Source organism: Nannospalax galili, unplaced genomic scaffold (genome assembly GCF_000622305.1).
Source record: "Nannospalax galili isolate Female #2095 unplaced genomic scaffold, S.galili_v1.0 scaffold1018, whole genome shotgun sequence".
NCBI lineage: Eukaryota > Metazoa > Chordata > Mammalia > Rodentia > Spalacidae > Nannospalax > Nannospalax galili.
In genome coordinates this window covers 956,533-982,479 of record NW_008342000.1, presented here as the reverse complement: position 1 = coordinate 982,479, position 25,947 = coordinate 956,533, and the positions used below count along the sequence as shown (strand labels likewise).

Genomic DNA, 25,947 nt, shown 5'->3' with positions numbered 1-25,947 from the left:
ACATCTATATCTATATATATGACAGAATGCATGAAATTGGGGCGGGGGGCCTATGGGGGTCACATGGGGGTATAGAGATGATTGAGATGTTTTGTATGAAGTGCACACAATTCCATAAAAAGTATATATTGAAGAAAATAAGTTGTGTGTTGCTGTCTGCCTGTAACCCTGGTGTTGTGGGGAACAGAGACAGGGAGGAAATGTTGTGTTTGCTGGCTTCCAGCCTAGCACTAGTTTCAGTGAGAGACACTGTCACAAAGGCATAAGACGATAGTGGTAGAGCAAGACACCCAACAGCAGACTTCTTCTTCTCCTCCTCTTCTTCCTCCTCCTTGTCCTACTCCTCCTTCTTAGACCTCTTCTTTTGGTCACCAAGAGTACTTGCACAGAGGCATACCTACCTGCACACACTTGCGGTACACACACACCCTGCCCCCAAATTGTCTTTTCCCACTCATCATTTTTCTTAAGGAGAATCCAAGACCCAAAGAAATGAAGACACTTACCTTGAAACACACAGCACAGTAAGAGCCAGAGTCTGATGGCCACGGCATTTGCTAGATCCTACAAACTGAGCAGAAGCTGAAGAGTCCGCTTATTCAACAGACTGAGCAGGCTGAGTGAAGGGTGCTGGACAGGAAAGAGAAACGTCTCTGACAGTGACTGAGGCTTGTCTGTGCTGTCCATTGTCTCTTGTTTGGTTTTTAATGGTGGAAGAATTAGGAGACAGGGAGGCAGGGAGGCTGCTGTCCCTTAGTTCTGTGACTTTGAAGCAAACCACATCTCCTTTCTGGGCCTTGTTTTCTCTAAGACATAAAAAGAGAAGCTTAACTTAAGGATCTTAAATGCACATTTTGTTCTTAAATTTAACGATTCTTTTAGTATATTCCTTCTGCCTCAGCACTTTCCCATCAGCTTCACAAGCTGGCTAGAACTTAACCAGGCCTGGTGAGGGCTCATGTGGATGCCTCCCACCATGTTTCTCTGTGTTAACCTAGCACTCTTACCTTGCCTACTGCTCTGTGTACCCCAGGGAAACTAATGGACTCATTGCTCATTGGGCTCAGCCTTGGTTACCCTAATAGAGCCGCCCCCCTGCTCACAAAGCTTTTCCATGTTTGCTGACTCATTAGTCTTGTTCATAGATTTCTCTCTCCCTAGATTCTCCACCTCTCACTGAACTTCTTCATAGTATTTTTGTATGAGCCGTGCCTCCATTTTAAGCATGCACAATAGGCAAGATGATGCTCTTCCTTGGCTATATCTGGGTATATACATTACTGTCACTCACTGGTACCTTGTTTTGTTTTGTTTTGTTTTGTCAAGGACTCAACATTGTCCTGCATTTTGGTTCATTTTTCTTTCTAGAAGATATGATATAGGAGTTTATAGACCCTGTCAAATCCCAATGGCATTACAACTCACATATATATCCTTGGACAAATGTAACTTTTTGCCCAGATTCTCAACTAAAGAACAGGAAAGAGAGCCTCTGTGTCACCTTCCACACCCTATTGCAACTGTTATGAACTCCGGGAATGCATGGAAACAAGTAAAATAGTTCAGATTGCTGAGGCCATCCCTAGATCCACTGAATTGAACTTTGGAGTGGTGTTTAGGCATCAAGGGTTACTACGTGCTCTGGGTGATCTGTGTTTTTGTGTGTTTTTTTGTTTGTGTATATGTGTGTGCATATGTGTTGTGTATGTATATGTGGGTTCACATGTATATAGGTGCAGGTTTGTATATGTGTGTGTGTGCGTGTGTGCGTGTGTGTAGAACCAAGCACTTTATTCACTGATCCAGCTCCTTAGCCTTCCCAGGTGATCTTAATGAGCCACTAGACCAGAGTCATGATTTTTAATAGTTTAATAGCATCACTATATAAACATGCCTTTAAAAGGCACTGTATTGATGTATTCTATTAAACTATTATTTTGTTATTTCTACTTCAAAGAAATATATCAAAATTATATGTGAATAAATCCCAAGCCCAATAAAATGGGTAATAGAAAAAAATGAAGCAGACTATATTTCAGCATATTTTGGTGCCACAATGTTTTCCTTGAACTGTGTAATCATCCTAGACCGAAAGGGTCACAGCTACGTAATTATCCCCAAGGGATAATTCATCCTCTCCAGACTTTGGGAGATGAAGTTGGTGGTGACCGTTCCTTCCTTCCTTCTTTCCTTCCTTCTTTCCTTCCCTCTTTCCTTCCTTCCTTCCTTCCTTCCTTCCTTCCTTCCTTCCTTCCTTCCTTCCTTCCTTCCTTCCTCTCTGTCTTGCTTTCTCTCTTCATTTATTTTTAGAAATCAAGTAACTAATCGTCCAAATTACTACATTATAGAAGTTCCCACAACTTGGAAATGAAAGTGATGGGCCAGAACATCAAAGGAAAAGTCTTTTCAGTAGATCTTAGCTGCTTCCCGAGCCACATACAACTCAAAACCCCATGATTTTAAGTCACAGATGACAAGGGAATAAAATGGTCATCTTTCATGTTGTCATCTCTGTCAGTTTCTTTTCTTTTTTCACATCTTTTGATGTTAGAGAATCATCTTATTGAACTCACAGCCTAGGTGCAGACTAAAAGGCTGCCCTTGATTCAAAGGTGATTAGAGTTACAAAGGAGATCTCCCATGGAATTATGATTTAAGTACACAGTAGGTATGTGCTGGATAGCTTTAGTGTCAACTTGACACACCTGGGTTGCGGGAGCCTCAGTTGGGGAATTTCCTTCATTGGACTAGCCTGTGGCCATGTCCATGGGGCACTTTCTTGATTGTTGAGTGATGTGGGAAGGCCCAGCCCACTGTGGGTGGTGCCACCCCTGGGCAGGTGGGCCTGTGTTACATAAGAAAGGCTGAGCAGGGACCAAGAGAGCAAGCCAGTAAGCAGCATTCCTCCATGGCCTGTGCTCCAGCTCCTGCCTCCAGGTTCCTGCCCTAAGTTCCTACCTTGGGCTCCCTGATGAACTGTGACCTGGGAGATGTAAGATAAATAAATCCTTTCCTCCCCAAGTTGGTAGTGGTCAGAGTGTTTTGTCACAGCAATGAAGAAACAAACCAGAACAAGGTACCTCTCAGGCTATCCAGTTTCTACCCTGTGCAATGCTGAAGAGAAGTCTAGGCCAATGACTAGATAAGACTCTACCAGAGAAAAGAAAAAATGCACCAAAGGCTTTAGCAATTATTGAATCAAGGGACGTCCCTATGAAAACAGCATTGTTTTATAGAACCACAAGATTTAAACAATTATCTTTCAATAGGTAAATGACTAAACAAAATGTGGTATATCTATACAGTGAAATACTATTGAGCCATACAAAGGAATAAAGTATTGATACATGTTACAGTAAGTCCAAAGTTCAAAAACTTGTACTAAGTAAAATAAATTAGAGGCCAGAAAAAAGCAAATATGTAAACATATAAAATAGATCATTGATTGCCTTTGGAGGAACAGGGGTTAAATACCAACAAGCACAATATCTGAACTAATAAAAGTGTTCTAACATGCAATCATGGTTATGGTTTCTTTCTGTTTGTTTTCAGGAGCCCAGCAGGGGTAGAACAGCATACCCAATGTGACTATGATTCAGACATTGACCTATTACTCTCACCAAGACTTGTTGGCAGAATATTCATGAAAAAATAGAAACCGTGGGTAATTATACTATAAACCAGACTGGAGAGACTGACATGTAAGCTAAATCCCACTTCATAACTTTATCTGAAGAAAGCCACCTTCCTAGGAGCAAGAACATCCATGCCACCCACTAGGGTGTCTTCTCTTTATAGTGAATGTTTGGGGGATGGCTCACCAAGAGTCCCCTTTCTGGATATGGAATAAGGACACAGAATGTGGGATGTTTTGAAAATGCCACTCAAGAAGCCTGTAAGTCCAGGCTAGCAAGTCAAAAGCCCATTGCTAGGAATGGGTTACCTTTCTTTGGAGTTGTTGGTCAATGGAGTCCCATAGACCCATCAACATCACTGGCTATTGCTCTTGGTTAACCTCCATAACTCGATGGTGATGCCAAGTTTCTGAAAACACTACATACTTGTGTCATAGAACAAGGAGAAATCAGGTTGCTACTGACCTCAAAATTTTATCCCTACTGGCTAGCTTTCATAATGCTGGAAATTTCTATGCCCACTACTGGAGGAGAAAAGTAGCCATCAGTCTTAACCATTTGTGAATCCTGTGAGCTACAATAATAACTTACCCAGCAAGATATGCCCACTGGTACAATAGTGGTAAGAATGTTATGGGATTAACCAAACACTTTCTGATTGGATTTAAGGCCCACACCACAAGATGAAACCCAATACTGGGCACTACTATTGTGGCCAAGAGCCTGTGTCTATATAGTTCATATACCCTAGGGGAGAACCTACTACTATATTCTGCTAGATGGTCATAGTACTAAACTGACTCTTAAAGACTTATCATTATACCCATAGATTAGTGCGTCTCTCAATCCTCATCAGAGAAGTTTATTTTTGTAGTAAATAGTGATTAACCCACAACTGGTCAATGTGCAGCAAATAAGAGACTATACACAGTCTTTAGCCCTAAATGGGACATCTAGATCATGCCTTACCTTCCCAAAGCTCAGAGAAACAGTGTTTGCCAGACACAGCAATTTCACATTCAAATTCACAGAGGTTGTGACATTATGTACAAGATGATCTGTACAAGATCAAGTCAGACAAAAGCCTAGCTTGGAGGAAGGAGGTGAGTAAGAAGTCCTACTTATAGCTGAGGAGCTATTGGCAATTGATAGCTGCCGTGAGAGGGCAAGTCACTTTCTTTAAGGGTTTGACCACTGAGAGTTCAATCATACTCCAGGGAATGGACTGACACCCAAGAGCATTGAGGTAACACAAATTAGACTTCATGAGCTTTAAAGAAATAAAAATGATGACACAGAGTTGGGTGAGTAAGGTGGTGGGTGTAGATCTGGGAAGGGATGGTGGAGGGGTGATTATAATCAAAATACACTGTATGACGTTCCCAAAGAATTAATAAAATATTATTTAAATAAAACAAAAAATAAAAATAAAAAAGCCTGTGAACTGAGCCAGCAATTTGTCTTAGAGGCTCACTATGGACCGCTTTGCAGATGTTCCCATGTTTAGTGACTCTCTACCCAGATGTTACCATCAAGCTTACTTCTTGCTCCTCACCTTTACTGTGTTGCATCCAGACAACTCACTTTCTGCCTGTGCATCTTTTCTCTAGCCAGGAGTCTGGCACTATTTTAGGTTTCTTCATTCTTTGGAAAGATGACATTAGCCATCTGTCATGATGAAATTTTAATGAGATTATGCTGATCCTCCTTCCTTTGAGTAAGATGAGACCACAGACAGTTGATACTCCTTTTACCTCTTAAAGGCCTTCCATCACCTCTGTGAATTGATCCTTGTGGAGAGAGGCATTAGCTTGTACCTCGCAGGCTTCTGTTTTAACAAAAGTTAACAAACAACTGCCTTTTCTTGAGAGAGGTGTAGAACAGAATGCATCCAACATTCTTTCCTTGCTGAAACTCAGATATCTCCAGCTCACTCCTTCTTTCTCAATGAAATGGGTGCAAACACTGGAGATACTCATTCATCTACATGTGCCAGATTCCTGATTCATGTGCCAAGGAAAGTGGCTGATCATGGCATAGGCTATCCTGTGATGTAAATGTTACATCAATTCTCCCTCTCCTCTCTGGACTTCAAGAATTCAACAGGAGCTCGATGCTGGTGGGGCTCTTTGCACATGCCCAAAGCGTTTAATGGGCAGTGGTTATACTGGCACATTTGACCCCAAACTGCACCTTGACATCAACTTTGGCCCAATCCATAGCTCTCTCACTAATCCTACTCTTAAACCTGGATGGGCCCCCATATTAATGATGGAAGCATACAGAGCACTTAGATGGCTGGCACATTGTCATATTAAGATGATCATTTCACCTTTAGCCACATTCTTCATTTCCTCTCAGGTCTAATGCTTTGAATTCCATAGTCAAATTTATATAAAAATCACCTCCACTTAGAGCCAAGCAGGGTCATTGGACCCTCACTGGAGTATCGAGTCACTCTTCCCAGCTAACTGTATGTAATTTGACCCTAATCACACATGGCCCTTGGGGAGGGCTGCAGTATACAATTTGGGGAAGGCTAGGAAGAGAAGGCATGACCCGTGCTGGGTAAAGGCTTTCCAATGTGCATACCCTCAGGTCATACATAGACCTCAGCAACCCCTTAGTTATCTGGTAAATAAGCTCTATAAATTCATTGGTTCCCCAGTAAAACTTTAATCAAACATTGGCTTGACACTAGAACCTTAAAAGGGAATAAGCATTGCTTTGCATCCCCAGGAAAAGTCTCACAACAGACAGAAGATTTGTTATTGCTATTATGTCTCATAATTATTTAAAAAAGAAAATGAAAGAAGCTCTCTCTGCTTCCCTGGACCTGCACCACCAGCTAACTCTCCTGGCCTACTCTCCTGTCCTCAGGCCTCTCTTGGGGTAAGTCTATCCCTCAGCCCTCTGTTAATATGTCTCATAATTATTAAAAAAGAAAATGAGAATGTAAAAGATGTTAAAAGGATATGGGAGATGGAGATATTTTCCAAAATAGAAAAAATGAGAAAGCTTAAGCAAGTGATGAAGGTCTCTTTAGGTTTGTTATGATATATAAAGGGTGAAACAAAAATAATACACACATAATCTTAAAATGTCTATGGTCATAGTTTACTCAACTAGTTTAAGGGACAAAATATATATCTACTCAAGGTTTATCTGAGAATATTTGGTTTTTTACCCAAACCTTATCTACATAGCACATGATAATTAAAAGTACCAGACTGGTGGAACTAACCTTATTGGATGTTTAACAGCTCTAGTTTGAGGCCTATACTAATGTGGTCAGAGGGACTTAAAGGACAGTTTTTGCCCCTTGTCCTCCAAGGTCAACTAAGTTTCAGGGGACTATGGAACATCTCTCAAAATTTCCTGTAACTATGGTGAGTCACCTGTTCTCTTTTTCAGGGAGGACGTGGAGACCCCTTGAGATGGACTTGAACCAGTGTCCAGCCTACAAAGAGGAGCATCAACTCAGAGGAAACGTCTAATTCTTGCTTCCAAGTGATGCCAGACATGGTTAAGTAGGACCTTTGACTTATCTTCACATAGATGGAACTGGTAAAAGAAAAGAGCCAGAAGCTCCTCCCAAGCCCATGTGGCTCCTGAGTATCAGATCCTCAGATGACCTTAAGTGTAAAAATAAATTGATTTATTTGGGCCAACTGTATGGTCTTAAACACCCAAAAGGAAAGCATAACCAAAGAGTAAAGTCATCAATGTATTTCTTTAAGAGTTCAAGGGATTACACATCCCAGACATTAGGCTTAAGTCTATATAAAAAGATATTTAGACAATTTTTTCTCATTGATGATTTTGTTCCTAACCAGAAAGTGTGTAGTGCCCACCTGTAGCTAAGGGAGACAACCAGCTATTGTTCTAAAATGATGGATAAATTTGTTTTCTCCCCTTATCTAGAAGTCTTTGAGATGGAATTGACACTGATTCTAACCACTCCAACAGCTATCAAAACACGTGAAAGCAAACCCTGAATTCATCACTCTAGAGTCCAGCCTTGGACGACCGAAGGAAAATGAGGAGGGACCCAATAGAGGGATGCTTTTGGAAGCCCTTGTCAAGAAATTCCAATGCACTCAAATGAACATTTGAAAATTGCCCTGTTCTAAGTTTTTTTCTAGTTCTCTGGCTATTCCCCGTCTAGAACTTGTAATGCTGATTACTCTTGCCTTTACTTCTCCTTCACATCTCCTATTCATGTTTCAGGGACTTTCTTCTTCCTTTAGAGATAAGAGTTATGCAATTTGGGAGTCTTGTAGATAGACCCACTGAAGGGGTACTCCAATTGCCTCACGCTGTTCAGCATGGAAGAAGCCAGAGCGGTCTTGTGTCCCGATTCCCTATTGGCAAATTGGGTAACCTCGTCAGAGGATGGTGTGATAAGAATAGGAGGTAGGAACTGGCTAGGCAGTTAGGGTAAAAAGATCCCAAGAAAAGTAGCCAGTTTCTTGGCTAAAAGTCAAAATTTAGCAACATACTCTGCTCCAAATACCAAAAATGTTGAAAGTATTTGGGAGTTTGTATCTAATCCTTAAACGATTTTGGGGTTACCTCTTCAGAGGGGGGAATGTTAGAGTAGCCAAAAGCCCCATAAAAGTATATAAATCAAAGAAGAAGAAAGAGCACATGAAGTTATCAGAAAAAATGATGGGGAGGCATGGGAGGAGTTAGAGGGAAGGGAGTGGGATGGATTTGATCAAAACACCTTATATGCATGTATGAAATTCTCAATAAATTATTTATTTTTAAAAAATCACCTAAATATTACTGAATGCTTAGTGTGCCCCATGTCAGAAAAGATATCCACCTAACAAATAACCTCCACATAAATCATCAAATTCTAAATTACCTGTCTTCTATCTTCCAGCTATCCATATCCTATAACAGGAATTTTCACTACCAGTGATACTAACTTTTGAGACTGAATAATATTAGAGTTTCTATGTATTTTAGGGTACCTAGAAGCGTCCACTAGACTTTGGTGACCCTATTCCAAACTGTGACAATCAGATGCCAACCTGTCCCATGGGAGGAAACACAGGCCTGGTGCTGTAAACCTAGTCAAAACCCATGCCTAAGAAAAGCATAAGCCCAAGGGGCAAACCTATTGATGTTTTTTTGCTTAATGGTTGTATCCTCAAGCTGCCTTCACTCTTAGGGAGAAAAGCTTGTTATTGCAGAGGGTGCTTGTTAATATAGACTAAAACTGTTCACACTTCTGGGAATAAGTGACAGTGCACTCAGCCATAGATGGGACATCTGTATCAACTTGCCTCTTCCCCTCACTCTAAGGCTCAGGGAAAATCAGGGAAGAGGGGCCTAAAATAATGTAAGAGCCAGCAAGTGAGGAAGGGAGCTGTGAAATGCTGTCCTCTGGACAGGGCTGTTGTGTACATGAACCCACAGCAGCTCTGGTTGTCTGCAAGATGAAGCCAGTTAAAAATTCCAGCATAGAGGATGGAGGGGCTCCCAAGGCCCCACCTGTAGTAGAGAAGCTATTGGCAGTTGATGCCTGCTTGGGGAGGGAGAGTTCCTTTTCTTTGGGGAGGTGGCCACTGACAGGTTACCCGTGACCCAGTGCCTGTCCCCTCACCTATGTGTATAAGAGCAACACTAATTGGATTCTGTGTTTCTAAAAGTAGAAAATAAAGTTGGGAGGGAGATGAAGTATAGGGGAGACCAGGGGGAGTTTGGAAGGAGGGAAGGGAGTGAATATGATCAATATACATTGTTTACATGTAGAAATTTTCAAATAATTAAAAAAGCAAAGCCAAACCCTTTGAGGGAGAAGGAATAAAATCCCAAGGAGAGCCGCTGACCCAGTGGATGCATTTATTTACTGGAACACAGAGGAGACAAAGAGACTTTCATTTTACAGATGAGTCAAGTGAGGCTAAGAGTCTGGTGATGCTACAAGGTTATCTCCGTGGTAAGAGTCAGAGCTGGGCTGCAAGACGAGATTTGCCTTATTAAAACACATTTATGTTTTTTCCTATGATGCCCACCTTTTTAAATTAAAATAAAACTACACAGTTTGTTCTAAATATTGAGATTCTCCTTTCTTCTTAACCTACTTTTATCCTTGCATTTAATTCTGACTTTCAAGCCCAAATATATGCAAATGTATTTATTATACATCCCAAATCTTCCATTCTAATCCTCATCTCAAAATTTAACCCTCTTTCCACTCAAGTGCTTCTTAAATGTCATTTCTGCTAAGTCAGTAAGAAAGTTAAACCAGAAGAGAGCCCTGATGCTAGTTAACCCATCAAGTGCAGTAGACGTACTCCTGACAGGCAGGGACAGGGGTTCTTAGGTCTGTGTTGCATCATATAGAATGCAAGCGGCCCCTTCTCTAGTGTGGACCCAATGACTGTCACAACCCCCCTGAAGCCAGGCATTTAGACGTTCCAATCACAGAAAGCTCTAATTCATCCTTTCCAATGAAGGGCTGGGAGCCTAGGGATGGAACGTTGTAAAAGCTGAGTGCTATGGTCAGAATGTCATCTTAAATTCATATGTTGAGACTTAATTACTATTGTGCTAGTGTTAAGAAGGAAGGGTTTTTGAGGATGATGAAGTCATGAGGGGACTAGGTGCATCAAATTGCAAAAAGATTCTTCTGTTCTTTTGTTGTGTGAGGACATAGTGTCCAAGGCCCAGAGTTAAAGCAGAAACCTGCCCTCATTAGATACCCAGTACCCAAACTGCCAGCACCCTGGCCTTGGACTTGACAACTCCCAGAGATCTAAGAAGTAATTTATATTATTTTTAAACTGCTCAGCATCAAGTATTTTGCTATAGCCTCAGAAAAAGACTAAGACATTAAGCAGAAGGGAATGGGGGAGGGATGGGAGTTTTGGTGGGTCAGTTGGCTTCTCAGAGTCTGACACTTTGGTTCAGCTTTTACACAGTAATTTTGATTTCTGCCCTGATATTCTGATGCCCATTAAATGGCTGACAGCTTCTGGCTTCTATGTCCAGAATTCAAACAGCGAGAGGCATTCTTTTACAGCAATTAACAGTGATGCTTGGAAGGGACGGCAAGAAGCTGAAAAAAAATTAATTGAAAGTTTAACCTTCAAATAAAAAATACTTAGACCTTAGGCTTCCATTTGTAAGTAGCTTAGGCTGTCTGCACACATTCTGTTGTATTATTTAAGTGTTTTCTACACCATTTCTGATGAATATAGTCATGCTATTTTCCAGTCCAGTCTCCTTAATAAATATATGTGTCAAATATCTGTTTCCTCCCCTGAATGCAAAGACTTTTAATTCCTCTTGTTTGCATGTGCTAACTGGTTGTATAACAAGATTAACAGCTCTGTCTTTTTTCTTCTGCAGATTTTATAGAAAAGCCAGTGGGTTTCTAGAGAAAGTTAAAAAGGTACCTTCTTTAATTTTGCATATTGTTAGCTGCAATCCAGTTGCTAACGTTTGTTTTATTTCAGTCTGTCAAAAGCAATGCCAAAATATGTTGTGTTTGCCTTGAGTTGGCTCAATTAATCCTCTGCTGGAAACAGTTCTGTCATTTCGTGTTTGGTTAAGGCCCTGATTCAGTAGCTCCCAAACGCAGAGCTTGTCTGTGCCAACGGCGGGCAGGGCTTGTTTTACTACAACTTTCTGAGAAATGTCCACTTGACAACGACAAAGGGAACAGTGAGGTAGAGCCCTGAGGTGGAAACTCCATCTGGGACTAACCTCACCTTTGCTTTGAGTACAGATAACAATGTGCTGGGCTTGGTCCTCTCAACCTGTTCCTGTGCCAGCTAAAAAAGCTGTTACAGGGTTGCCCTGGAAAATTCACTTTGTCAGGTCTCAGCATGGGACAGACACCCAAGAGGACCACTGTCATACAAGTCTGCTGATGACTATTTGCTTGGGCTGTCAGAACAAAAGAGTGCAGACTGGGTAGCTTAAAAAAGATTTATTTTCTCATAGTCCTCGAAGCTGGACATCTTGTCTAGCCTGAGTCTTCACTGGCTGTACCAGCTCTCCAGGTTGGAAGCTGGACAACTAAGCTGAGGTGTTAATGGGGTTGGTTTCTTTGGGCACTTCCATTCTTGGATGTCTTCTCTCTGCGTCTTCCCATGGCTTCCTTCTATTCTGTGTCAATTTCCCCTTTTTCTAAAGGGCACTATTCAGATCTGGTTAGACCCACCCTTATAGTCTCCTTTCCCTTTGATTACCTCTTTCAAAATGCTATCTCTAAATAAAGTTATATACCTGAGGCACTCTAGGTTAGTGCTTCAACAACAAATAGTAACCAAAATAAAATAAAGAGAATAAATTTTAAAAACCAATATACAATGAGGAAAGAGGGAATGATTTGGGGCTAAAACCTAAAAGGATCTGTAGCTTTGTTTCTTTTGTGATACTGGAGCTTGAACCCAGGGCTTCTCACATGCTAAGTAAGCTTCCTAACTATCTTGGACTACACCCCAGCCCGTGCTCTGCTGTTTAACTTTTGATTTCTTTTATGTCTCTCTCTGAGGACTCTGTCACCATCCCTGAAGTTAGCATGTTTTAGAGTGTAGTGGGCATGCTTTGTATTCAGATCCTGACTTGACCTCTTTGTGGCTGTGTCATCAAGTGCTTATCATTCAAATTCTCTGATTTTCAGGCACCTCATCCTTAGGATGGGGCTAAAAGTGGCAACTCTCCATCGGATTTTGTTTTGTGAGGATTAGGTACCATATGTGAAAGTCAGTGGCATAGCAATGGTGAGCAAATATGATGTGCCTGCCCTGAATGTGGGCAGTCGGGATGCTGTATGTATAGAATGTAAAAGTAATAACATAACTGATTGTTAAAATAATGTCTGTGGTAAAATATTCCTGTCCCATTGTCAACTCCTCTTTCGTTGCGGATTTTGTTTTGTGAGGATTAGGTACCATATGTGAAAGTCAGTGGCATAGCAATGGTGAGCAAATATGATGTGCCTGCCCTGAATGTGGGCAGTCGGGATGCTGTATGTATAGAATGTAAAAGTAATAACATAACTGATTGTTAAAATAATGTCTGTGGTAAAATATTCCTGTCCCATTGTCAACTCCTCTTTCGTTGAACAGAGCTAGATCATAGTGCTCTCTCTCTCTCTCTCTCTCTCTCTCTCTCTCTCTCACACACACACACACACACACAATTCTGTGAAGAGCTTAAATAAAGGTACTTCACTTGGCTGTTCATTTTATTTTTCATTCATTTGGCTCAGAAATTTCCAAACTCTACATAAATTGTATATGACAGAGGGGAATCATCAGTTAATGCTGTTTTGGGAAGAGAAACCTGGTGGTGTGTGGTTGGAGTGTTCCTTTTTCTTAAAGGTCTTCAAATTCCTCCAGCCAGCTGCTAGGATGAGGCCCAGCCAGGAGACATCCTTGCAGGGAGTCAGGAACCGAAGGCCACAAAAGCAGTGTGCTTTGCTTGGCCCACACTGTTTATTATTTCACACCCCTTTCGGAAGTAGAACCCAATCCATTGGCTTCCTTAACACAAAGGGTCTTCTTGTATAACTAAATAGTAATGCTGTATGAATAGGTACTTTGAAAAAACAAAAGAACAGAGAGCTGGTTTGGTGTGTTAAAAGCAGCTACAAAAAAAAGCAGAAGTCTTTTCTCAATGGTGACATCTGTCTTCACACAGTGTCAGAGTCGAACCCTTGAGCATGAATCATTAAACAGTTCCAGAGAATATTCTACTTTAAGATTTTCCAAATAACTTTCTCAGTCTAGACCCCAAACAACAGAATAAATAGATGCTGATGGTGTGTATTACATGGGTGTCATATAATGTCAAAAATGATAACCATTTAATATAGTGGACATATTTGTGAACCATATTATGCTAAGAGAAGGAGGAGGTAAAATATCAAAGGCTATATAATACAGATTAATATGCACAAGAACTAAAACAGGACAACATATCAGATTGTGTGCATATACACTTGAAAATTAATGTACTCACCCAGAAATACCCTGGAGAAATCTTTTTCTGTGTGGTGGATGGTAGTAAGCAACTATGCTTGCCTACTCTGCCTACATTATCAGTCTTCTCCCTGAATCTCAATGGTTTAGGCCCCAGAGTTCCATAATTAACAGAACAGGTTTTATGGGAGCTGAGGGTGAAGGGTGTGATCTAATTTAGGATTTAATGAAGGTAATCAAAAGATGGGTTAGCACGGTTGAACCTAATCTGAAATGAAAACTTTATAGAGATTTCTAGACAGTTGGCATTCCCATAATTCATGCAACCTTTGAATATTATGAAGCAGAGCCTTAATAAAAACCTATAATTTCTTCTTTCTTTCTAAGACTTGGTAAAACGTGCAGCTTCTGTGTGCCAAGAAAATTGTCTGTTTTTACTTAGCTGGCTCATGGCGGGGGTGGGGGGGTCTGTCATCCAGTTCCTCTCTTCTTACACTATTCTAGACACATGGCAAGTCACCCCATGATAATATTCCACAAGTCAGACCCATGATTTTGGGTCTCATAGTTTCACAAGTTTCTGTTACTAGGAAGCACTAAATGTGTAGAATTCGAATAATAACATGAATGCAAAGCCACGTTTAAAGAGCATTCTGTGTGCCCCTCTGCATCCTGTCTCCTCTGGTTTGCTCTGAGTGGTTACCTGATTTCTGCCCTCTCAAGTGTTTCAAATTTCTTTTCCATGGCTTTGGGGTATGGCCATACTGTGGAAGGTTTTGCATAGCAGTCATTATTTTTCAACACAAATAACTTTTCTCATAGTTTTTTTGTCAACTTAACATAAGACTAGACATACCTGGGGAAAGAGAATCTAAAATGAGGAAATTCCTCCATCAGATTAGCCTGAAGGAATGTCTGGAGCATTTTCTTGATTGCTAATTGATATAGTGGCCTAGCCACTATGGGAACTGTCACCACTAGGCAGGCAGGCCTGGGCCATATAAAAAAGCCAACTGAGCCAGCAAGGAAAGTAAGCCAGGGAAAGCAAGCCAGTAAGCAGTGATCCTCTATGGACTCTGCTTCAGTTCCTGCCTCCAGGTTCCTGTCTTGAGTTCCTGCCCTGGCTTCCCCCAGTGACAGCTGTGACCTTGGAGCTTTAAGATACAATAAAAACTTTCCTCTCAAAGTTGGTTTTGGTTGGTGTTTCCTCCCAGATACAGAAAGCAAACTAGACCAGCTGTGGATCTGCATCTTCCACACGTCTTCCTAAATTTCACAATTCAACCTTCATGGTGCAGCTTGGCTGGTAAAAGGCTTCATACAGCCATAGGACCCCATACTGCAAAGAAGCCTGAAAAAGAGCTTGTCAAGATGGGGTGTTCCCATGGGATATGGGAATATTTTTTCCTTTGTTTTTCAAATGGCCTTTAATGACTTTCATGAACAAAAGAAAGCCCTTTCAAAACCACAGGCATCATTCCACCTTCACATGTGTGTACCTAACCTCCAGACATGGCAGGAACTAATTCTGTTCATTCTATCATCACACATGAAAAATTAAAATATTGAAAATTACAATAAGGAGGAATAAAATAAATCTTCATTAAAGTCATTACCGATTGCTGAATGCTGGGAGGAATGATTTTCTAATGTAAAAAAAATTAAATCAAATATAAACAAATATAAAAAGAATAAAAGATCATGGAGAAGAGTGTCTATGATATTTTAAAATGTGTGTCTGGATCAGTAAGTCTGAAACTTTAATCATTCTTTTACTTATTTATTCCCTCAACATTGCACATGTGCTGGGCCACTTGGACCTTTGGTGACCAACCACACAGTTCTCTTCTTGAGAGAGCTTGAGTATTAAATTTATTTTCTGTGAAAATAAGTGTGTTTTAGGGTTAATAGATATTAAAGTCATGCGGATGTAAAGCAAAATCATGGTGGAACTCTTTTGCACACAAGAAAGAATTCAGGATTTTTCAAAATTTCTCCTTTAACTTATAAAGTAAACACACACACACACACACACACACACGAGTTTACATTCGCTCAGCCATTTAGTACCTGTAACAAGCATTCAAAACAGTTATTCATTTATTTAAACCAACTCTTGTTCCTTTTTGTTCCTGTCTCTCCTTCTGTTCCATCTTTTGTTTGTGAAAAGGGAAGCTGGTCATTGTTCAAGTCAGCTTTAGCTGTCAACTTGATACAGCCTAGAGTCACCTGAGAAGGGAGACCCAACTGAGGGATTAACTAGATTGGACTGGTTTGTGGTCATGTCTGTGGGGGATTGTCTTGATTGTTAATTGATGTAAGAGGGTCCAGTCTGTTGTGCCTTACACCATCCTTAGGCAGGTAGTCCTGGGTTGTATAATGAACGTAACTAAGCATGGGCCTGAGTAAGCCGTCATCAAGCAGCATTTCTCCACGGTTTCTGCTTCAAGTTCCTGCTTGAACATCTATTCTTACTTCCCTCCGTGATGGACTTTAACCTGTAAGCTGAAATCAACACTTTCCCCCCCATAAGTTAATTTTGGTCAGAGTGTTTTATCACAGCAACAGAGGTGAAACTGGAGTAGCCATCCTACACATCCTACATCTTTTTGTGTGTACTATCCATGTTTACTCAGGAAATGAAAGCAAACAGTAAGTATAGATAGGATCCTATATCTCAGGAGCCAGTGTCCCTAGAGGGAAAGGGCTATCTTCTACAGCGACAGGAGAGTCCTTGGGAACAGTGCCTGCAACAAAGGGCACTTCTGTGTTTCACTGTGTCTTTGATCTGAAGTGTGGAGAACAAAACAGATGGATTAGGACATGAGCTAGATTTGGCCTATCAGCACCAGAATGGAAAGCTACTGCTACAGGATATAATTTAATGTGGTAACCTGGTGAATGTCTATTGATGTACACAAGTCAAAGGAGGCGAGTGTGTGGTCAGAGAACAAGATGAGGCTAATATCTCACTGAGGGTGATTGTATGTGAGGGGGAAGATATAGAGTCCTTGGTAAGATGCAAGAAGTTAGGACCCTAAAACACTAACAGAAACATTTTGTAAACAGTAACACAGAATAATATGACAAATAGATGACATAAGCAAAAGTTGCAGAGGACTAACTCCAAACCATAGGAGATGATGTACTAGCCACTCACAGTGAAAACGGAGATGACCAGATCAATGCCAAGATGAGCAGGGTCAATTAGAATGCATGTCTGAATGGACTTCTTCCTTTCCTTCCCTTCCCCTCCTTTCCCTTCCCCTCCCTTCCCCTCACTTCCCCTCCCCTCCCTCCCCTTCCCTCCCTCCCCCACTCCTCCCCTCCCCTCCCCTTCCTTCCTCTACCATTCCATTCCTTTCTCCTTCAACTCCCTTTTCTTCCTCCTTCCTTTCAACATTTATTAAGTACATATGTCAAAAATATAAAGGAAAGGGTAAGAGAGAGGGTAGAGAGACAGAGCGGCTATAATTTAAATGTATTTGAGAGAGTGAGAGAGAGAAAGAGAGAGAGAGAGATCTCACTCTAGCCTGGCATACACTACACAGTCCATGATGGTGTCCAGCCAAGCTCAGGGTGATCCTCAATGTGAAACCTGAAACTCTGAAACTGTTAGAAGAAGAGGATTTTCTAAACCAGACATCAGTTGCTCAGGAAATAAGGTCAAGAATCAACAAATGGTACCTCGTTAAACTAAAAAGCTTCTGTACATCAAAAGAAGCAACCAAGGAAGTAAAGAGAAAACTCACAGAGTGGGAGAAAATCTTCACCAGTGATACATCTGACAGAGGTTTAGCATCCAGAATATATAAAGAACTCAGAAAACAAAGAATCAAGAAAGCAAGTAACCCAAAGATGGACTAAGGATCTGAACAGAGAGTTCTCAAAAGAAATAAAGATGGCTAAGAAGTATCTTAAAAGGTGTTCAACATTGTTAGTAATTAGGGAAATGCAAATTAAAATCACTTTAAGATTTCATCTCACCCCAGTCAGACTGGCTAAGATCAAGAGAACAAATGATAGCAAATGTTGGAGAAAATGTGGGGAAAGGGGAATGCTCACCCACTGCTGGTGGGATTGCAAACTTGTGCAGCCCTTATGGAAAGCAGTGTGGAGACCCTTAACTACAAATGAACCTATGATTTGACCCAGTTAGTTTGACCACTCCTTGGCATGTTCCCTCCTACTTCTGCTTACCAAGTTCTGTGATCACAAACTTGTACCAATCTGCTTTAATTTTACATATTTTTGAAGATTAAAAAGGAGCAATAGAAAGAAAACACTATCAAAGGTATCATTAAATATACTTTTCTGAAGGTGGAAAGATGTAAACATTAGATAAAAAACTTCGTTTGTTATAAGTGAAGATAATAAAATGATTCACTGCTAGATGGACATGGTAAATGTTAGAAAATGGAAAAGTAAGTAATGTGTTTTCAGGAGAAAGTACGTGACCCCAAAACATTGCAGACTGCCAAATGGCCACCTGCTACGGTTTGACATCTTCATGTATAATAAAGTTAATTCCAAAGTGAGTATATTAAAGTCATTTGGAGGTGAGGACTTTGGGAGATCAGTGGGTTGCAAATGGATTAAACCATTTGTGATTAATGGCTTAATAGCTTATCAATGGCCTGGCTTTGTTATAAAAGGAAGCTCTGACTGGTATGCTTACTGAGTCTTGCCCTGTGATCCCCATGCCTACACTATAATGCAGCAGGACGACCTTCGTTAGAGGCTGAGCAGATGCCAGCGTTACACCATGCTCTTGGAATTCCTGGGCTCCCGAATTGTGAGGGAAACAAATCTCTACTCCTAATAAATTATCTAATCTCTGCTTTTTAGGTACAGCAACAGAAAGTGAACTATAATGCTGTTGTAATTTGAATATAAAATGTGTTCGGGGATTCTTGTGTATGAGTGGTTCCCAGCTGGGGGCTCTGTTTTCAAAGGGTGTGTAGCCTTTAGGATTTGGTGTCTTGCTGGAGGAAATGGACCGGCAGAGGCAGGGTTTGGGATTTATAGTTTAGCTGCACTTCCTGTCTGCTCTGCTTCCTGACAGTGATGCAATGTGACCAGCCACCTTGGGCTCCTGTTGCCATGTCTTCCCTGCCATGACAGACTGTAAGACGAAATGAACCTTTCCTTCCTAAGTTGTTTTTGTCAGGTATTTTCCGACAACCATGAGAAAAGTAACTAATCAAAACACTGCTCAGTGAGTAAAGGCAACACGCACGCACACACAAACACACAAACTACACACAACGGCAACCTGAAAAATTTTCTAAATAGGCTTTCCATAAGCTCTTAATTGAAAGAACCTACTATGAGCTGTCTATGACAAGGGTCTGACCTAAAATGTGACTCAAGAATGGGGAAATAATGGCTTCAAAGGCGATCTTACAAGAAAAGAAAACATTACTCTGAAGTCAAAACTGTAAATATCCTCCTAATTTGAATGCAAATGACTATAATTCTCAGGAGATGTTCTCAATTATACAGTACTAATCAAATAGAAAATGAGTTGAGAGATTGGGATGAAAAGCATCGGCATGCTGAACTGCTCATCTTAGAAGGGGGTAATAATTGACAGTAAATCTTAAAAACCAGAGGGGGAAAATATTCAAATATACCAAAGTAGTCCAAAGTGAAGTTTTAAAAGAATTGAATTCCTTTCAAATGACTGAAAAAGAGTAGGCCAATAAATAAACAAAAATATACCATTCTAAGAGGGAACGGTAAAACAAGATGATCAAGTCAGTGAGTAGCAACACTCTTTCATTGGCTGCTGTGTGCCAAGAGATTGTTCCTAGCAATTTACAAATGCTCTATGCCTTATTCAATCATTATTTTACAAAAGGGGAAACTGAGGCACACGTGGCTAAAGCATATTCACAGTGCTTGGAGCAGATCTCTCCACATATGGCATTGATGCCTGGCGATGCCTCTGGGTACTGGGACAAAGACCTTGACTGAACCTGCCAGGGATCAGAGGGTGTAATCAAACATCTACAACATGAGATTATCCAGTTTTCTGAGAGTCAAGAAGATGCATTGGGAAGAAACACAGGAAACACATCTAATAGTCTTAGTACTGTGAACACCAAGACCTTACATAGTTGTGGTATACTGTTTCTTTGTCTAACTTCTTGGTATTCTCAGGGTTCTTTTGCATGCACAGTCCAGAGCCTGGCTTCACCAAGGCTTTCCAACCCATACCAGGAATCACATGAAGCCAGAGGCTGCAGTTCAAACTCTGTCTCCTTGAGAAAGCCATTTAGATGCTGTGCTGTGGATGCCAATGCAAAGTTTTATATTATCTTTAAAGATTATTTACATTTGCTAGTATTTCCCAACAACTGAAAATTCTAAGCTTCTCTTACTGTGTTCAATAGAACATCTGTGCTTGGTACTATATAAAACCAAAAAACAGAGGAAGTGGAAAAGAAACTGCATTTTTTAAAAATGTTATCAGGTAAATGCAAAAACAAAGGGAACAGGGCTGGCAACATTAATTCAAACAAACTATTCCAGGCCAAATAACATCAAAGGAGACAAAGAGTGTCATTTTACAGTCCCCAGTGAAGATAAAATAGTCATGAAAATTTATTTTCTGAATAACACATCAAAATATGTAAAGCTAAAAATGTTAAAAATAAAATGGCAAATTTGTAGAAACACGTTTGTTTGAAGAGACAGTAACACAACTCTCTTAACATTGGCAGATAAGATAGATTGAAAGCAGTAAATACTTGGGTAAATCTATTATTTATATATTTTTTGAGATAAAGTGTGATTGCGTAGACTAGACTAGCTTCAATCTCACGGTCCTCCTTACCTCTGCCTCCCAAATGCTAGGCTTATAGACATGGGCCATTGCACTTGGTAGTGGGTACATGTTACTAAAATAATAAGATCTTTAAACTTCCATGGAAGATTTATAAAATTTTACCTTGCTCTAAGCTGCAGAAATAAGCACAATAAACTCCCTAAAGTAAATATTTTTAAGATAAACTATGTAAAGAGCTAAAAATAAAAACAAAAGCAAACAACAATGAAAATAAAAATTTCTCACTCAAAAGAAATTTTGAGTCAAAGAATAATGGTCTCAGGGTTGGCGAGATAGCTCAGTGGTTAAGAGCACTGGCTCCTCTTGCAGAGGACCCAGGTTTGAGTCCCAGGACCCACATGGCAGCTAACAACCATCCGTAGCTCCAATTCCAGGAAAATCTGACCTTCCCCTAACCTCCGTAAGCATTGCAGGACACTCGTGTAATTACATACATGCAGGCAATACACTCATACACACAAAATAAATAAATAAAATATAAAAAAGACTAATTGTCTCTAAATTATCAATTATTTAAATATAGACAAAAACTAAGAATATTTTATCATAAATACATATTATACTGCCCAAGCTGTACTCCATGGATAATGGCAAGTCAATTCCTTATTAAGTAAAAAGCAATAACAGTAAACCGCTCTGTCAATTTAAGACTGAAAACCCAAAACCAACTTCGGGGATGAGATAAATGCAAATGAAGACGATAAGAAAAGAAATAAATTGAAATAGAAAATAATTACAGAAGAGACTGAAATTGTCTATAAACTCTCTCTCTCTCTCTCTCTCTCTCTCTCTCTCAAACACACACACACACACACACATGCACACACACCTTTCTGTTTTTTCAAAACTAAATAAAAGAGAACAAGATCAGTTTGTGATGCAAATAAACAGAGAATCCTTATTGGCCCTTAAAGTTACATTTGAAGTAAGAGAAATCTGATAATTTTAGATGAAAAAATGATTAACAATAAGAGTGAAATGGGGCTGGAGGCTGGAGAGATGGCTCAGTGGTTAAGAGCACTGGTTGCTTATGCAAAGGACCTGGGTTTGGTTCCCAGGACCCACATGGTGGCTAACATCTGTTCATAACTCCGGTTCCAGGGGATCTGATTCCTTCTTCTGGCTTCTGACAGCATTGCACAAACATAGTGAGCTTTCATATATGCAGATAAAACACTCATACACATCAAAATAAAGATAAATAAATTTAAAAATTAATAAATAATAAATAACAACCCATAACTCTGTCAATATCTTGGCAAAGTTATCAATAAAATTGACTGTTCAGAAGAGCAATAGAAATACCTAAAACTTAGCTTTGAAAATCTTATAACTAATTAATTGACTAGACCAGTAAATAAAAAAAGAAAAAGAAAAAAAGAAAACTTATTGCCTGGTGTGGGAGGCAATTTCACTGACCATCCACCAATTTTGTGAAAAATTCCTTTTATCCCCAATGCTTCCAGAGCCTGAACCGTTGCTTGGGTTTTAACTCACTTTTCTATTACTACTTACTTTAAAAATATGTAAATAATAACTTAAAGAGATGAGGCAGGAGGTATTTCACACTCCATAATTTTGTTGTGTGAGGAAAAGTAGCAGAAATAACAGTAAAGAAACTGGTTGTTGGAGCAGGAGAAAGTTAAACCCTAGGCCCCTGGAACAAAGACAGCAATATTTCAAGAAAACTGTGTGACTGCCATGTGTATTATTTACCCTAGTTGTTAGGAACCATGGACCTTCCTTTCATTCATTCCTTTTGGATAAATAAATAAACAAACAAACAAATAAATATTCTCTTCCCAGAAGAAAAGAAGCATATTTATAGAGATCATTAAAAAAATTACATTTCTGATCATTGATTTTTTTTCCTCATAAATTAAAACTAAACCATTTGAAGGGGTAGCCATTTTGACACAGAACTAGAGTGGTACACAAGACACAAGAGATTAAGAGACCCCCTTTGTATAGAGCAGAAGACAATATGTCCAAAAACTATGGTGGGATTTCACCTTTGCACTGAAGGCAATGAAGAATAGAATATGGGATGGAAGATGTGGGAGGGGGATACAAGAGATACACTGGGTCTTCTACACCTTCCTTACCAGAGCATTTGAGATAATTCACTTTTTGATCACTTAGAATTCTTTTTTACTTCCCTACTTTTTACTCCCCTCTAATAATATTATGATTCCTTTGAGAGCTGCTGAGCATATACAGGGTACTTCTTTCTACATACCAAACCCACCCTGCTGCACAGCTCTTCAGTCACCTTTAAAGCATCTCTTGTCATACTGTCCCTAACCTGGATAATTTCTTTCTGAGCTCACTCTACCTCTCTTCTTCCCTTCCAAGTGTGACCCTTTCAGTGTGACTCTTCTAATCTGATACTAAATGGTACTTGAAAAAGAGCTTAAACACATGACTCCCAGAGCAAGTTCAGCTCTTCCTGCTCCAACAGATCAGGCCATTTTATTTGAAGCCTATGCCTCTCACGAATCTCAGCTGAGACTGCAAAAGGAAGAAAATGTCCATAAAGGAATCTCCTACTCCTTGGGTTGTAAGAAGCAAGAAATTGTTTGTCCCATAAGCAGATTTTCAGTTTGGACTGTACAGTATTAGTAACCAAGCAATTGGAATACAAAGTTGCATAATTCCCCCATACAAGCAGAGCCCAGCAGCCTGGCTTCAGATAGGGGTATTTTAATAAAAAAGCAACCAACAAATTTTATTAAAAGCTTGCGAAAATGATTGAAAGCACATATTAAACTTTAAAAATGGTGCTGTATGAGGCTATTAAGAATTCGTTTTTGAGTCAGTTAAGACATGACAATCCTTATTCTAACCTCTCAAGGGTATTTTTCTTGGTTTCTCTATCATTAGTCACTCTCATTCTACATGGTAGATTGATTTAGTTATTTAAGTGTTCCTGTACGTAAAATCACCTTAACGAGTATTGATTGAGGGACACATTTACACAGCCAACTTGAAGTCATTCTGTAGAATATCAATATGGTGAAGTCCCTGAGTTTCTTCTGGAACAGATCATAAAGATGGGGTGAATATAGTTTTTAACTCCTAGTAATTAATGTCTCCTTCTGAGGAACAGCTGGAAGGGCTAGATATGAGAATGTTAGACATTTATTTAAAATTTTTGGAAGCTCATACGACTCTTCTATACCCCAAGACTGAGCTGTTCTCAAAGTCAGGGAAAGCCTGAGCTTGCACTTTCTCCCAAACTTCCTTTCCTAGATCCAAAAGCAGCTGTGATGGACCCTGGAAGCACAGCATTTCTCTTTAGTACTTTCTATGCAAGAAATTTCATTTATATAGGATAACTGTGATGGGGATAGGAGGAAGAGAAGGAAGAGGAAGAAGAGGAGGAGGAGGACTTCTACATAGAAGACGTCAGGGGAAATCTCCTACCTGAAGCTGGGCTGCTGAGCTCGGCTTGTATGAAGACTCCTGAACTTTGTAATTCAATTGCTTGCTTTCTAAAATTATAATCCAGGCTAAAGACCTGCTTATGGGACAAGCAATAACTTGAGTTTTTTAACCCAAGAAATAGGAAGCCTCTTTGTGGACATTTTTTTTTTTCTTTTACAATTCCAACTGAGATTCATGAGGGGGGTGTAAAATTTAAATAAAGTAACTTGATCTGTTGCAAGGAGGAGGGGCTGAGTTGCGCTGGAAGTCATGTGTCTAAGCTCTTCCATCTGGTGGCTTATTCTGTGGTATCACAGAGATGATGCCACTGAATTCTTTGCCAAATAATGAAAAGGAAAAGGGGGAGGTGAGGAAGAAGAGAAAGATGTGTTGGTGGTGGTTGCGGCAGAGGAGAAGAGAAGGAAGAGTTAAGGGAAAAGGAGAACCAAATTACATATATTGTTCTGGGAAGAAACTGAATGCAAGGACCCACCATGATTTGGCACATACCCTGTAGTTAAAGGGCAGGGATTCTTGTTTTAAAGCCTTAGGCAAAGACTAAAAAAAGTAAAATAAAACAACACTACAAATAACCAGAGCTAGTTTGCTTATTTTTGAATCTTGAATGATGGCACTTCAAGTTTTGAACCATCAATGCTGGCTTGAGGGACACGACACATGGTGTTAGGATTTTAAGTTAGGAGGAATTTTGGAAAAATTTTGAGCTCAACTCCCATCCCTATGAAAAATAAAATCCAAACAATTGGTTATTTTTATGCAAATTTGTCACAGTCTGACAGAGCAAAGTCAAAATTTGCTGCGTTCCATGCCTTCCTTCATCTCAATTCTCCCACCCACAAAATGTGTTTGTGTTACATTTTGGCTTTCCTTGCTCCTAGTTTCTAATTCTCTTTCTCACTTGAAGGGCTGGGATTACATTAGATAGTGCATTGATCCAAGCATAAATAGGTTGTGGAAAGACTTTAAAAGTGCTTGTGAACACATCCAACCTTGTGACATTACAACAGGACTTTGCCATCTACAAAGTTCCTGCTGAAAATCATTTAAGTAAATTTATGATTCTGTGCTGGGCTGAATACATAGCCTATCCTTGTCTGTATACAACCTACTGGCTGCAGGTTGGATGTACCTGGTACTAGGGCCATGTAAATCCCCCAGGTAGAATCAGGGTTAGGGCGGTTCTGGAAAATCAACCTGACTGCCTCAGGAAATGAATTGCGTATTCAAACTGCATATTTGGAAAACAGTCCACCATGGCATTTTTAATGTGCGTACGTACACACACACACACACACACACACACACACACACACACACACACACACAGCTTTCTTTTTGACTCATGTTTTCATTTTTGATCTTTATTTGTCAAAAATCTTTACAACTAACCCAGTCAGGTAGCTAATAAGAGGCACTTTTTATAACGTTTTGAGTAGAGGATAGGGAAACCCTAGACAGAGAGGAATACTTGGAGACTGCTAACGGTGGTGGAGACATAGGTACCTCCAGGTAATAATGGGGAAAATGGTGGAGGGAAGGTCAGCATCTGTCAGAACAGAAGTAAGCGGCAAACAGAAGACACTTGCAATGTGTGCGGCAGGGTAGAGCCAATTGGAAGGAGCTTTAAAGAGAGTCTAAGGAGCAAGTCCTACATCTCGTGCTCCTCCTTCTTGAGTCTCTGACTGGATATTCATTTGATCACATCCAAAGAGATGTTAGAAGGCAGGCAAGGGAGTCCTTAGATGTTCTCTGAATATGTCAACCTTGTAGTACAAGGACATCAGAGAGGAGAATAAGGGTTGGAGTTGAGGGTAGTGTATGCATGTCACTGCTCAGAGTTAAAGGGTCATGAAAGTCTGCAGAAATTCTAAGACTGTGACCCAACTACTACCCTCCAATGTAAGGAACCTACCCATCATGGGAATGGTGAGTGTGAGGGAACAGAGGAGGGAATTAGGAGTGCTGTCTTCTACTTTATGCAGTACACAAATGAAAAGGAAGGGTTGGCCTCAACACCATGCTTCCCCAAGGACATCAATCCCTGAGGGACAGTTCTCTCCAG

General features: G+C 40.1%; 1 long non-coding RNA gene across 1 annotated transcript in view; it reads right to left on the bottom strand.

The window, feature by feature from the left end:
• LOC115071180 overlaps positions 1–24,036 on the bottom strand; it is a 28,060-nt gene extending 4,024 nt beyond the window's left edge. Inside the window, exons 1-2 of the long non-coding RNA XR_003850290.1 lie at positions 23,865–24,036; positions 507–806 (exon numbers count right to left, since the gene is read on the bottom strand). This is a non-coding gene — a long non-coding RNA (uncharacterized LOC115071180). The remainder of the gene's footprint in view (positions 1–506; positions 807–23,864) is intronic.
• Between the last annotated feature and the right edge of the window lie 1,911 nt (positions 24,037–25,947).